General features: G+C 42.5%; 1 protein-coding gene across 11 annotated transcripts in view; it reads right to left on the bottom strand.

The window, feature by feature from the left end:
- Nucleotides 1–13,561, bottom strand: part of LNX2 (ligand of numb-protein X 2) — a 62,057-nt gene that overhangs the window by 34,671 nt on the left and 13,825 nt on the right. For 2 of the 11 annotated variants that reach the window (XM_074568653.1, XM_074568687.1), the window contains exon 2: nt 8,648–8,687. The exons of 3 other annotated variants lie outside the window; for them this stretch is intronic. The gene's annotated coding sequence lies outside the window, so the exon portion shown is untranslated. 6 more of the 11 variants (XM_074568622.1, XM_074568679.1, XM_074568644.1 and 3 more) reach the window with 5 other exon arrangements.

Genomic DNA, 13,561 nt, shown 5'->3' with positions numbered 1-13,561 from the left:
TGCTTAAATCTGGCAAAAAAGCAGTGTTAGGGAAAATTAGTAGGACCGTTAAGTTGTGTTCGGTATTTGTGGAGTGCTGCGTTTCCATGGCAACGGGGGGCTAGGGCTTTAATTACCTCCGCGCCGTTAAGGGTCCCCGCAGTAGAGCGTCGTGGCGGGAGATGCTGCCAGGTGGGGGAACGGGGAGGAGAAATGCCTGCCCTCTCTGCGGCGTGGAGGTGCAGGGGGTCCAAGCAACCACCACAGCAGGGAAGGAAAACATGTAAAGAGCGGGGAAACAGAGGGAAAGCACAAGACCATCCCACCATAGGAGTGAAGATGGACGACAGCCACCTCCCCAAACCAGCACCTCAAACCCAGGGATGCTCGACACCAGGGGATGAGTGGAGGAAAGAGATGGACGCGGTGCCTGGAGATTAAACAAGCGGCCAGAAGGTTTTGCTCAAACACGCGAAGGTCATCCTGCAGCCATTTTCTAAAGCACAAACGGAATAGCTTCTATTTTGGGACCAGGAGATTAAAATAGCTTTACTTTAGTCAAATTGGTCTTGAATAAGACAAGGAAGATGAGGATTTTGGCCCTATGGAGGTGTCTGCAACGAAATACCCATTCTTTACAGCAAATGCTGAGCTACATCAGATAAATCATCTCAGAATAGAAGAAAAGGAGACAAGAGTATGAATCTTTAACAAAGACACATCTACAGATGAAACTTTGCATATTCCTACTGCACAAGAGGAACACTGCAAAAGGAAGAGGTAAAATGAACAAGCCAAGCTAAACAAGAGCTGACCAGGTTTGGATGGCTGAGCCGTCCTCCTGGCCTCCAGGGAGCCTGAACACGCCTGGAGGAGAAAAGAACTTGAACTTGCACCTCCTCCTCCACAGGCACGGCAGCCACAGCTGCCCACTTTACCTGAAGTCTCACTCACAAGTGTTTGCCCTTCTCTGTCATCCTGTTTCACAAGAGAGGGGGTGTCCGCCTTTACAATCTGCGAGAAGATCTATTTTCTGTGGGTACATTCAATTTTCTACTAAGCGGAAAGAGAAGAGCCTGTTTCTGGGGGCTAACCCTGCTCCGTTTCAGAAGCCACCCCACTGCAAGAACCCTCAAGTGTGGGACAAGCGCTTGTGGGCTTGAGATGCTCCCAGTTCTCCCAACAACGGAGCAGGTTCGCAGCTTTTAAGCCCGAATGTATAAAAAAAAAGCTTCACAAAACCTCCTTCAAGCTCCTAAAACCCTTTGGGGATTTTGCAGCAGCAAAAAAAAATAAATAAAAAGAAGCAAAGGGAAATGAAAGTGAAAACAACCCCCACTTACCTGCTGGTAGAGTCAAAACTAGATTTCCTTCCTAGAGCAAAGAGCATAACAAAAGCAGTATCTCATTACCGCTGCTCTAACAGGTGGGCTTTTATATCCAGTGTGAGCAAAAAAAGTACCTCGACAGTCAAAAATCCACCGCAAAGAGACTATTAGCGGGGCTTTCTTCTCACTGATGGAGCAGAGGAAAAAGGCAAGAAAGAGTAAAACATTTGCTTCTCCGCCATGGTTATTTTCCGCAGCGCAATCTGTCCACCAGCCCTTGCCATATGTGCCACCCTTTCTGTTTGGAGAGATGAAGGCAGCAGAAAGCTGTCCATCAAGATGCTAAACCTTCTGGAAAGCCCTCCCCTGCGCACTTTGCCCTGAAACGGGGACTTTTGTGGATGAACAGAAAACACTTAACTAGATTAAACGTAGCTGGTTCCTGGATATGCACAGAGACAATTTGATTTGATTAATTCAAATTTTAAAGAGCTGGAGCGATTCAAAGAAAATAAAGAAGGAAGCGGTGAGCTATGTTCCCTTTTTCTGCTCCTTTGTATAACCAGCCCCCATCCCTACGGGTGTGCATGGAGAAAATTCAGGGAGACAACACTTGGATTAATCACAAAATGGCTTTGATGACAGAGAGAAGCTGGGGGTGGAAAGAAGCATAAAAGAACTTTCTGGGTAGTTCAATTGCAGAACTAACTATTTTCAGGGAAAACCACCAGCCCCATGTCTTCCTTCGGGCGTATGCCACCTTGCATTAACGTGTTACAGCTGGTTTCCCCCATCAACTACAACCCGAGTGACGGTGGAAAGCTATTTTGAAAGGTAAACCATGCTGTTACTAAGCAGTTTTTTAACTCAGCCACATCATGAAAAAAAAATGAAGCTACCCCCTACTAAGCTAACAAAAAAAAGAACAATCTCTCTCAAAACAAGGATTTCTAAGACCTGTGTGCGATGGAGCCAAGATGACAGGCTTTAGAGACGACTCAGATAAATGATAAGCCACGTGCTGTCCTTCCTCTCCTCTGCAGGAGCGAGCGCCCATCGGCTGCGAGGAACCCATGACAACCTACGCCCAGAGGAAGAAATCTGAAAGTACAGGAGAAAGAGTGCAGGGGATGGTCTAGACAGAAGGTTTGCAGCTTCAGCCTCTAGCCTCAACCTGCCAACCAGCAGCCCAGCAGCTCAGAAGCATCACTTGAAGAGCTACGGCAATCCCCTAAACCGGTCTGCCCAGACTAGAGACTGCTTATTTTCTCACTAATGAATGAAAACAAATATCACCACATCAGGACTCTCCAAAAAAAAAAAAAAAAAAAAAAAAAAAGAAGAAAAAAGCCTTCTCAAGCCCATAGTCAAGAGAGTGTTTAACTCGGGCTACCTACATGCAGGCCAAATTAGCCAGGAGACATGACCTGCTCGCGAGTGATAGGACGAGGGGAAACGGGTTCAAGTTACGTCAGGGGAGGTTTAGATTAGATATTAGGAGACATTTTTTCACTGAAAGGGTTATTAAACATTGGAATAGGCTGCCCAGGGAGGTGGTGGATTCACCATCTCTGGAGGTGTTTAAAAAAAGGGTAGATGGGGCACTGAGGGACATGGTTTAGAAGTGGCTCTTGTCAGGGTAGGCTAAAGGTTGGACTCGATGATCTTAAAGGTCCCTTCCAACCTCAACAATTCTATGATTCTATGATTCTGCCACACGCAGAGTGATGGGTTCACCTGCAAAACCACCCCACTTGGTCTGCAGCCCAGTGCGACCAGGGAACTGGGAAGGCTGTGCTGGCTCCAGACACCCCTTGGCAAGAAGGTAACTGGTCCCAAAAGCACTGCCATGCCTGAGTCTGGGAATGACGTTAGGATGCCATCCGCTAACTGACACTCGAATTAACTCCACAATAAAGGCAAGTTCTTTGATTCCTAACACTTCAGGGTGATGGCTGCGCCTCTCCCTGTTAACTCTGCTGAAGACATTTCGCTTTGCTGCTCTACATAACTTATTTTCCACCTAATTTCCAGGGAGCACTTTCCTTCTGATCCGTGTAAAACGGTTATTTTCAGAGCCAGCTGCCTGACCCAGCATTGAGCACACAGGAAAGGCAGAGCGCAACCTGTCCTCATGCTCTTTTGTGTTTATACAAAATGCCTCCATATTATTTTGTAGGATGCTTGTAGGAAAATAAAAACTTTACATTGAGATCTTCTGCTTACACTGTCACTATGTACCTGTACCGTACCTCAGAGAGATGTACTCTGTGCACAAATACTGAAAATAAATGGCTCCACACACCATCAGAATTTACATAACAAGAACATGTTAGATCTAGAAGCTGTAGTCTTAAATATACAAATATTATCTTAAATAAAAAAAAATTTAAATATTTTGTATGTAAAGAGGTCTTTACATACACAGTAGACTAGTACTTGATCTGGGGCCCCCAGACAGGATTCAGAGAGGGAAGTGGACGTTGAGTTGACTATGTAAAGTCAAGTCTGGTTATACGGATTTGACAGAGACAAAGAACATGGAAGCAAAGACGGCACTGTGTTTGTTTTTAGTACAACTGTAGGAATCATGTATTCTCCGCTTCAGCCCTTGTAATTCCACAGCCACCAAGAAAGAGTGGAGACAACATCCGTTGAAGAAAAAAACCCAACAACCAACAAAAAACACCCCCAAAATTTTTCCTAAAACATTTCTCTGTCCCCCTAACCATGCTTGCCAGCTGTTTATTTCAATTACTTTCCCTATTAATTAGCTTGGCTGACTGCACGTTAAATCTACACATACATACGTATATTTGAAAAATAGAATTTCAGCACCTATTAGATAGGGAGGCCTTTACAGTGCAGTTACTGATCTGCTCGAGGTGCAAAGTTTGGCTTCTGCAGTGTCCCCCCTTGAATCCTGTTTGCGCTCTTAGAAATTACTTCAGTTAAAGCACTGTTGAAAAAGTCCTTCAAGATTCAAGTGAAAACATTAGCAAAGATGCACAGTAACACACAGTAAGCCAACAGGTCCTGATGTGTGTTCTCAAATGAGTGACAGGGGCTAAATATTAAGCAGCAATCTCCTGCTTCCCCCTTGCAGAATGAATAATGTGGAGGAGTGAGCGCTGAACTGCTGTTAACAGCATTTCTGGCCACTTTCCTCGGTAGTCTGGTTCTCTGCTTAAAAAAATAAGATTCCTAACAAAGGCAGACAAATGAAAATCGTTATCTTCTAAGCGAGTAGTACAAATTAAAATAAAATCAAAGAAAAAAAAAAGACACTAAAGACACTTAAGTGGTGGCACCTATGTAAAACACCAAACTGGCAGCCGTATGCAGAAATTACATATAGCAGATATATTTCTATAACTATAAAAAAATTAACTAGAATAGAATTGTCCAATAAAAGTACAAGAGGGTTAAGTGCTCAGAGAAGGCTTCTTGTCCTACAAGCATACAAGGGCAAGGGTTAGGAGAAGTTTGGTGGGGTGGGGAGGCATCAGGGCTCCAACTGCTACACTCATCTAGCGAACAAAAGCCGAGCTGTTAAAAAAACAAAGGCCTAGAATTACGAAAGAAAAATGCATTTCAGTTCTCAGATACTTAATCTTGAATTTTCAAAACATACAGAAGACATTTACTCACACCAGTAGGGAATTCTGGTTCACCACATTTTGGGAAGAGTGGGAAAGGAGCGATGCGCTGAGGAGCCCCACCAGGTAGGACATTCAGATTCCTAACTTCAGGCACCACTTTTCTGTACCCGTGGTCAAAATGGCTCCAGCAACAGAGGCTGACAGAAGCATGCTACATTGGGAAGGAGCCAACCTTCTCCTCCTCCTCCTCTCTGTCCAATCTCTTCTCAGCAGGCTGAAATTTTGCATTTGAGATTCTGTGGGGGATGATACAATTTTCACTTCCTCATTTATTCTATGTATTCAACCCTTAAGAGCCAGCTCTTAAAATACCAGTCTTGCTTTGAAGGATATTACTTCATTAGCATTGCTTTTGGAAAAAGGTCTTTAAGAGGCAGACGATTCAGCCTCAGGAGCGCCCATCTTCTTTGCACTCCCTAACCACAATGCTCATTTTCCCAAACCAAGCACTTCTCAACAAGTTAGGTTTGGTTCACAGACATAAAAAATTCAAACTCTCATTTATTTCCATACTTTTTTTTTTTCACTCCTAACCCATGCTAAACACTTTCACATGTTTTATGCCAGATACTTAGACGAAACATTTTTAAACTTTATAATCTTTTCTTTTTTTAATTGCTATATTGTCCAAGAGCCAGAAACCATCACAGACAACACTCCTACTGCGCTGAGAGCCGTGCGAATGAACCCAAAAGATTATGCTGTCTCTGTGAGATAAAGACTCACATTCCCATGGCATATATCTCCTTTTCATAAAAAGGGAGCAGTGCGGTGCACCAAGACACTGAGACCCCAGAAATACCACACAAGGTCCATCACTGCTGTAGACACTTGCCTACCCTTGGTAGAGAAGCAGCAGCAGCTGTGTTGATAAGGCAAGGTTAGCTTGATGCAATGGCACTAGCATACGATGGAGTACTTGGAAATAACATTTCCAAGCTTCTCTGCTCCTATCAGCAACAATGGGGATTCGAGGAATTAGTCAGAAGCTCACCTGCAAGCCGCTGGTTCATAAAATCCAGATCTCCTAAGAAATGACTCAAACTTACTATCAAGTTCAGAGCAGTCCAGCGGCTCACAGGAACAGGATCTAATGGGTCCAAGAGACTATGCTACAAGTCATGTTCACCTGGCACAGTCACTAAAAAGCTAAGGAATACCCCGAATGCACACTTTATCCTGAAAATGGTCCCTTCTGCATCAAGTTTGTAATATAGAGAAGTATGAGGGAACCCCCACAAAAAAATAGTCTGCTCTATAGTTCTTAGTTTCCAGCTAGACACAGACATTTGGGTCAGAAAAACAACTTTTCACATTTCTGTAAAGAACATTTTAATACTGCAATAAAAAGCAGCCTTGATTTTCACTGGTTTTGAGAGTTAAAAAGATAGTAATTCCAATTTAATGAACCAAGAGGTTGGCAAACAGGGTAATTAAAAGCCTTCATCCTGTCCTTTCTGTGTTCCAGCTGAAAACCAGAAGCGCAGTCAAGAACATGATGAGATTTTCATTCAAAGAAGACATCTTACTTTAAAAACAGCAGACTCAACTACAAGCAACACTGTCTCTTATTATCAGTCATATGGGATTAGAACACAGAAACAATAAATAAAATCCCAGGCAACTAGTCTGCTTCCATATATCGAGTGAATGCAAAGAAAACATATAAGGAAAAGGAAAGAGTCCTGAAAAGGCCATCCTAGCTGAACAATTTTAAGACAGGAAAAGTAAAACCTTTCACAGAACAGATTAAGTTACACTAGAAAGCTACTACAATAATATAGCATACTTTAGCTAAAAGGAGTCATTTGCATACATTTCCCTTTACAAACTTCAGAACTGGAAATATATGAACTCGGATTTACTGCTTGTCCATACAGACCAGTTTCACTGAACATGAAGTTTCAATAAGGTTAAATTTTGACCTGATACTTATTTTGTTGTTAAAGCATACTGTGATGCTTTAGCTTCAGCCAGTCCTGACTCCTAAATGGAAGTAAATATAAAGCTTAAAGGGTTTACCAGGAGTCTTGGGTTTTTTTCACTAAGTACATGAAAATAAACCACTGCACCTTTCCCATATGCAATAGAAGATGGATTATTATTTTTTTTCAATGCTGCATCTGGAGAACAACTCATCTGCTGGGGCTCCAGCTGACTGGAAACCCACGTTATCCACTGCCATCCCAACTCCCTTCAGACTTGTGAATGCAACCAAGGGGACACTTTGGCTCAGAGATTCCTATTTAGCTGCAAACTGGGGCTCAAAGCATGCGATGAACTAGCTATAAAACTCTGTCCCAAATAATTATTGTAACCGTTGGTACACAGCACGCTTAGGGTAAGAAAATTACACAAACAAAACTGCTGAACCACACCAACAATTTCAAATCTTCAATTAAAAAACCTCGTAAGAGCCAGACCTGACATCTCACTTGCTCTCACATTTTTCTCTCTCCCTCCTTCCCCTCCCCAAATCCTGAAAAAACAGTGAAACAGGAACTATTCTTCTGGGACAGACACTTCCACTTGAAAACCTGAAGTACAGTTACTTCAGAATACTTACAAATGAGAGACCTTAACGTTTGTTTTTCTACCAAGAACTCCTGAAAGCAAACAGATTTAGCAAAAAAAAGGAAAAAATGCATGAATGATCTTGTGTTTCTCGTTCCGTTTTTTAGAAATATATCATCCCTTTTTGTTTTTTAAAAAAAGTCTTAAGCAGAGGACTTGTATTACTTAAAGTTTGCATGCACTGCACAACGAAATGAGAAGCCTTTTTTTTGCAAGGTGGTTATAAAGGCTACCTGGAAGTTTACCAGGGTTTCTAGGATGCCTATTGGAAAACCTTATGGATAACTGTACAAGTATTTCTACATACGTATCCTAGGAGACCAAAGAGCTTTCGCATTTAAGAGCTTATTTCCCAGCCACCCTCTCGATACACATCTCATGCATTTATACATAATACAAATAGCTGTGAGAAAGGAGGACGTTGGTTTAATTTCAGCCAGAATGTACGCTGACCTCTGCTTATATCAGTGTGTTTCATTTTATTTCACTTCTTTCTCACCTTCTGACTACAAAGATGTCAGAAATCTCAAAGTAATTCATGAAATGTGTTTTTAAACTTGAATTTTACAACTGAGCAAAGCTATAAATTTTAAATCTTTAAAAATTCATATACATAGATGCAAATCACCAGAAAGAGCCTTTGTATTCATGCAAGTGAAATTTAGATTCCCGATCACATCATTTCGCAAAGCATCAACCTGTTAAATACAACATATCAGAGAACCATATAATTTAGGAAAAAAGCCTCAGAAAGAGAAATGCAAAAATAAAAAAAAAATAAAATTAAACAAGAAGCACAAACAAGCTAATTCAAGAGAGACTCACTTTCCACTTCGGGTTAGAATACCCCATGCATCTGAAACAAGCCGAACAGAAAGCATTCCCTTCGTTTCTTGTTTGTAATTCTCGTCACGAGGTCTAACCTGCAATTAAGCACTCGGTGCCCAGCCTCCGAAGAAGAGCATCTTTAAAATGCCGAGCGGAGCCCTGGAAACAGCCAGGTACAATTCCTCAGCAGCCGGCACCGAGGATCTGTTACAAAACCTGCAACACAGAGCACGACAGCCCCTTCCCATCATCACCTTTTTAGTCTATGTTTCTTACCCTTCCATCCCAGCAGCGGCAAGGAGGGAGCACAGCGTACCTGCCCAACATAAAGGAAAAGAAGAAACAATATACTGTTGTTCTCCCGGAGGAGGGGATATCACATGACAACAGGGAACTTCAAGGAAAAAGGTTGTCGGCATGCCGGTATACACAAATTAATTCACTGGTGGGTAATTAAAACCGGGCCAGCCCCTCCTATAACCACTAAGCAGCTCTCGGGGTTTGATTTACTTAAAGCAGTAAATTCATCTCATCACCCAACCTCGGACGAATAGGAGGGAAGCCCCGAGAGCTGCGGCTCGGTAAATACTAACCAGAGCAGAAGCCAGCGTAAAAGATCCGCAGGCGCTCTCTTACACCGTGTCCTTTTCAAATCCTAAAAACCTAACATTAAAATTAACCGCAGGCTAAAATGTCGCCAGCAATTTCTCATGAATGCATAATGAAACGGGGCTACTACACCTAGCGCACCACAGTTTTGTAAGCACGCCCGGGGAGCATGTGCGGGTATCACACGCGCAGGAACACTTACAAAACTCCACGGATATTATAGTGGCTTTACAACACAGACAGGACATTTCAAATTTCTGTCATGCTCTCTCCATGTGCTATGAATGTTATGTAAAGCAAATCAACGTTTGCAAGAAAAACAACGGATTCAATTATATAATGTTATTTTTCTTTCCTCCCCTCCCTCTATTTCAGAAAACTCTGTTTTTTTAAAAAAGGAAATTAAAATGCAATGTTGAAAGTGTTCTCAAAACTGCACATACTTTCTGAAAAAGTCTCAATTTCTGTGTAGTTTTATAATTCAGTATCTCAATACTAGAGGAGTATTCAGTGCAGGAAGTCAGTTTTACATCCTGAAATTACTCTGCTTTTGTCAATTAAAAATGAAAAAGAAGAAAAAAAAGAGTATTCTGTTTTTCTTTCAAATTAGCTAACTTCCTGTCTTTTCAAGTACTAGATGTACTGCATATTTGCAGACTCACAAACCACTGTCTTCCACAGCAACTTTTATAAAGTCCAGTATATTGGACTTCAATAACTCCACTTTCAAATTGAATACTTAAGTATTATTTTTCCATTATACTGGATGTAATACAAATGACATGCAGGAGAGTCTACAGCCAGCTAAACGCGATAACCACCATATCCCTCAAGACATCGTCCTCTCCTTTTGCTTACTTAGTTCCATGAAGCGGATGAAATAAAAACCCTAAACCTACAAACACCACCATAAATCAGCAGGAGACAAGTATGCTCCAGTGGCCAAGGGTTCAGTTTGAGGTCTCAGTGGATGCTTCAGAAAACTTCAGGGTGGTCTTTATACCACCCTCCACTTGAGAAAACATGATGATTGCGAAGTAAATTACCCGTCTGAAAAAGTACCAAAACTGTTTTTCTTGACTCTTCTTGGCTTGGCATGGTCTTAAACAAACACGCTTGGATAAACAACGTAACGAAGAGGACCAATGTCCTTCTGGTTCATAGGACAGCTGCATGGCCTAGACAAGACATCACCCCTGGTGAGGCCACCAGAGCAGTTAAATTGTCTAATTGGAAGCGAGGCCCATTCTGCTCCTTCCCATGAAATAAAACCTGCAATGGTATTTCAAAGACCCAGAGAGCGCTATGGAAACTTTTGACCTCTGCTAGAGACATTTCCAACAGCACTAAAATGACGATGTCGATACTGTTTATGCTAGACTAGAGGTGTTTGAGCATTTGCCTGTAATACACCATTTCATCTGGAGAACCAATATAAATCAATCCTGGCTACAGCGTTCCTCTGTCAACACACCTCTGTCAACAACACCTACATGGGCTTCCTCTAGCACGCAACTGTCATTAATTCAAAGTAAGTCATGGCTAGAAATGGCATTTGCTAAGATACCAAGATTTTTACCATCTTAGCTGTACTGTGAAACAGCGTGGTGAAACGCCACATGGCAAAGGAAAGGGGTAAAAGCAGAGCATGAAAGCTGTTCCCCAGCCCAGCCCCGCCGATGCAAGGTTCCCTCCAAACCCCCAAGCACCCGCACTGCTCTCACTGCCAGTGGAGGTGGACTGCCCCTCTACTCTGCTCTGGTGAGACCCCATCTGGAGTAGTGCATCCAGCTCGGGAGTCCTCAGCACAAGAAGGACGTGGACCTGTTGGAACAGGTCCAGTGGAGGCCCACAAAGATGATGAGAGGGCTGGAGCACCTCTGCTGTGAAGACAGGCTGAGAGAGTTGGGGTTGTCCAGCCTGGAGAAGAGAAGGCTCCAGGGAGACCTTATAGCAGCAGTACCTAAAGGGGACCTACAGGAAGGGTGGGGAGGGACTTTATCAGGGAGTGTTATGATAGGACACAGGGTAACGGCCTCAAACTGAAAGAGGGGAGATTTAGATTGGATATCAGGAAGAAATTCTTTCCTGTGAGGGTGGTGAGGCACTGGAACAGGCTGCCCAGAGAAGCTGTGGATGCCCCATCCCTGGAAGAGTTCAAGGCCAGGCTGGATGGGGCTTTGAGCAGCCTGGTCTAGTGGGAGGTGTCCCTGCCCGTGGCCTGTCATGAACTAGATGATCTTTAAGGTCCCTTCCAACCCAAACCATTCTGTGATTCTGTGACAGCCAGGATCTGCCTGCTCAGCCAATGGGCTGAACTGAAATTCTGGGTTTAGGCCCCAAAACTGCCTTCAGGAGCCATGCCTTCAAAAGACTTGAATGGCTGAAGGAAGCATGTTCTCCTCCTGAGTCATTAACCTATTCCCTCCATCAACACAGGCTTTAACGCACAAAGTCCGCAGTTTTTGCAGTGCTTCTGCAGCAGGAAAATTAAGATTTTAAGATTTTATTTCAACTAAGCATGCCAAATGATTGCTATGAGCAGCTGAATAATGAGACTTATTGGAAAGAAAGAAAAACGCACCGCAAAACCCCATATTACACTAACCTCAAGAAAAAAAAGATGTATTTCCGAAGGAAGAGGTAAACAACTTTTACCCTCATTAAAAAGTTGAGAAATGTGCACACCACCACTAAAATATAATTAATACACAGACTTCAGAAGAGTCCAAAGGAGCAATTTAATTAACCACCTGCTGATTTCATAAATGACAAGAACACACAAAGGTAATGGCACCTTATAATTGAAAATGTCCTGTTTAGTTAGTTGAGCAATTGTGCTGTTCCATGTTGTGCATAAATACGAGGAAACATGTTTTGAACTCATCACATTTTAACTTTGTAAGGTGTGACAGAACAACGTACTGCCCGTGATACAGTCACAGTACGCTCCACTTACTTAATGTCTTTACCTAAGAACCTCAAAGTTACGGACAACCATAAAGGTCTTAACCTTTATGAACTCTTTTGATGGGCTTTTTCCATGCCCTCTTCAAAAACACAGAAAAGCTAAGAGGAAAGAAGCAATTTTATTGGTACGCCACTTCAAACAAACTATTGTCTCATGGAGGGACTCAGTAGTTCTCCCACTTTCATACAAAGGAATCCTCTGTAAGCCCCATGAAATACTTCTGCTGATGATCTTGTAAACTCATTTTGCAATTTCTCACCCTTTTCCTTCACATGGGAAGAGCTTCCTTTCAGCTACTACATCTTTTATTAAAGCTGAAGAGAAGCAGCTTTTACCAAGGTGGGAAAAGAACATAACGAAATATGTGAAAGGCTCTTCCTCATTTTTTTCACTGGACTTTTCAGGGATAAAGCCGAACTGAATTAATATTCCTCCTTGCATTCACAGAACTCAAAATGCCTTTGTGCTGCTACATTACAACCATCAAAGTCTATTTGACTGAACATGAAACAGAGCAACATCTGAATTTATGAGCTGTCCATCTCCCTGTCTAATGGACACACTAGGAGTGTTCATTTATACCTGCTTTGGGGCATACATAATTTAAAATAACAGACTGATGAGATTCTTCAAGCATAGCAGAGTCTCCACTGGAAAGCTGACTGCTAGACTAAAAGATTTTCCTTAAAGGACTGAACAATATACCATAAAATGAACCTCAGCGGTCCAACACACAGCAGCAGTGGCACACAAGGAAGGAAGGAAGGAAGGAAGGAAGGAAGGAAGGATGGATGGATGGATGGATGGATGGATGGGGCTGCCTTGTACATCAGCCTCAGGCTCTCTGGTCCCACCTCTCCCCGCTATCAGCAGGGCTGGGCTGACATCAGTGACTTTACGTAGCATTGGCTCCCTGCCCACCTACTCCAGGAAAAGCATTCCTTAATAGAAATTGTACCATTAAGTGCTGATCCCAACAGCACCGCTGTATGATGTGTCCAGCTGAAATGATTAGTTTGCGTGTACACATTAAATACACATTTCTGCAATTTTGCATCCAACAGTGAAATCTCTACTTACTGGTATTAGCTGGCCATGTTTATTGTTCCTGAGGGTTTCCCATCCTTAACTGTTTATGATATTTACTTAGTCTGTAGCAAACCATTACCAAGCCTACCTAGCTGTATTAGCTGCCTGTCAGCAATGTCACCAGATATGTAAACATCTCTTTAAAATGATGAAACCTCCCATTACTTTTATGCACTACGGTTTATTTACCGATTACATGAGGAAAGAAGGGTTCTTGAATAAATATCATAAAGCAGCCTCTAATAATTTCTGTAACTCTTTTTTTTAAAAAAAAAAAAAAAGTCTTCCCAGTTTACATGTGTTAACTCTTTAAGAGCATTCACATCAGAAACTGGCAGGTGCCAGGTACTGCCTGTGCCCCATTTCCCAGCAACAGCACCTTTGGGTTCCTTGTTAATACTCCCTTACGTATCCTTCTTCGAAGAATTCTTAGGCATCTTCCCGCACGACTGAACATGGAGCTGTTTTCCAAGGATTAATCATGATAACTGCTGCATGTTTCCAGGATGCATTCAGCCTGT

Source organism: Larus michahellis, chromosome 1 (genome assembly GCF_964199755.1).
Source record: "Larus michahellis chromosome 1, bLarMic1.1, whole genome shotgun sequence".
NCBI lineage: Eukaryota > Metazoa > Chordata > Aves > Charadriiformes > Laridae > Larus > Larus michahellis.
Note: the sequence above shows the minus strand (reverse complement) of the source record. Positions and strands in the feature narration are given on the sequence as shown.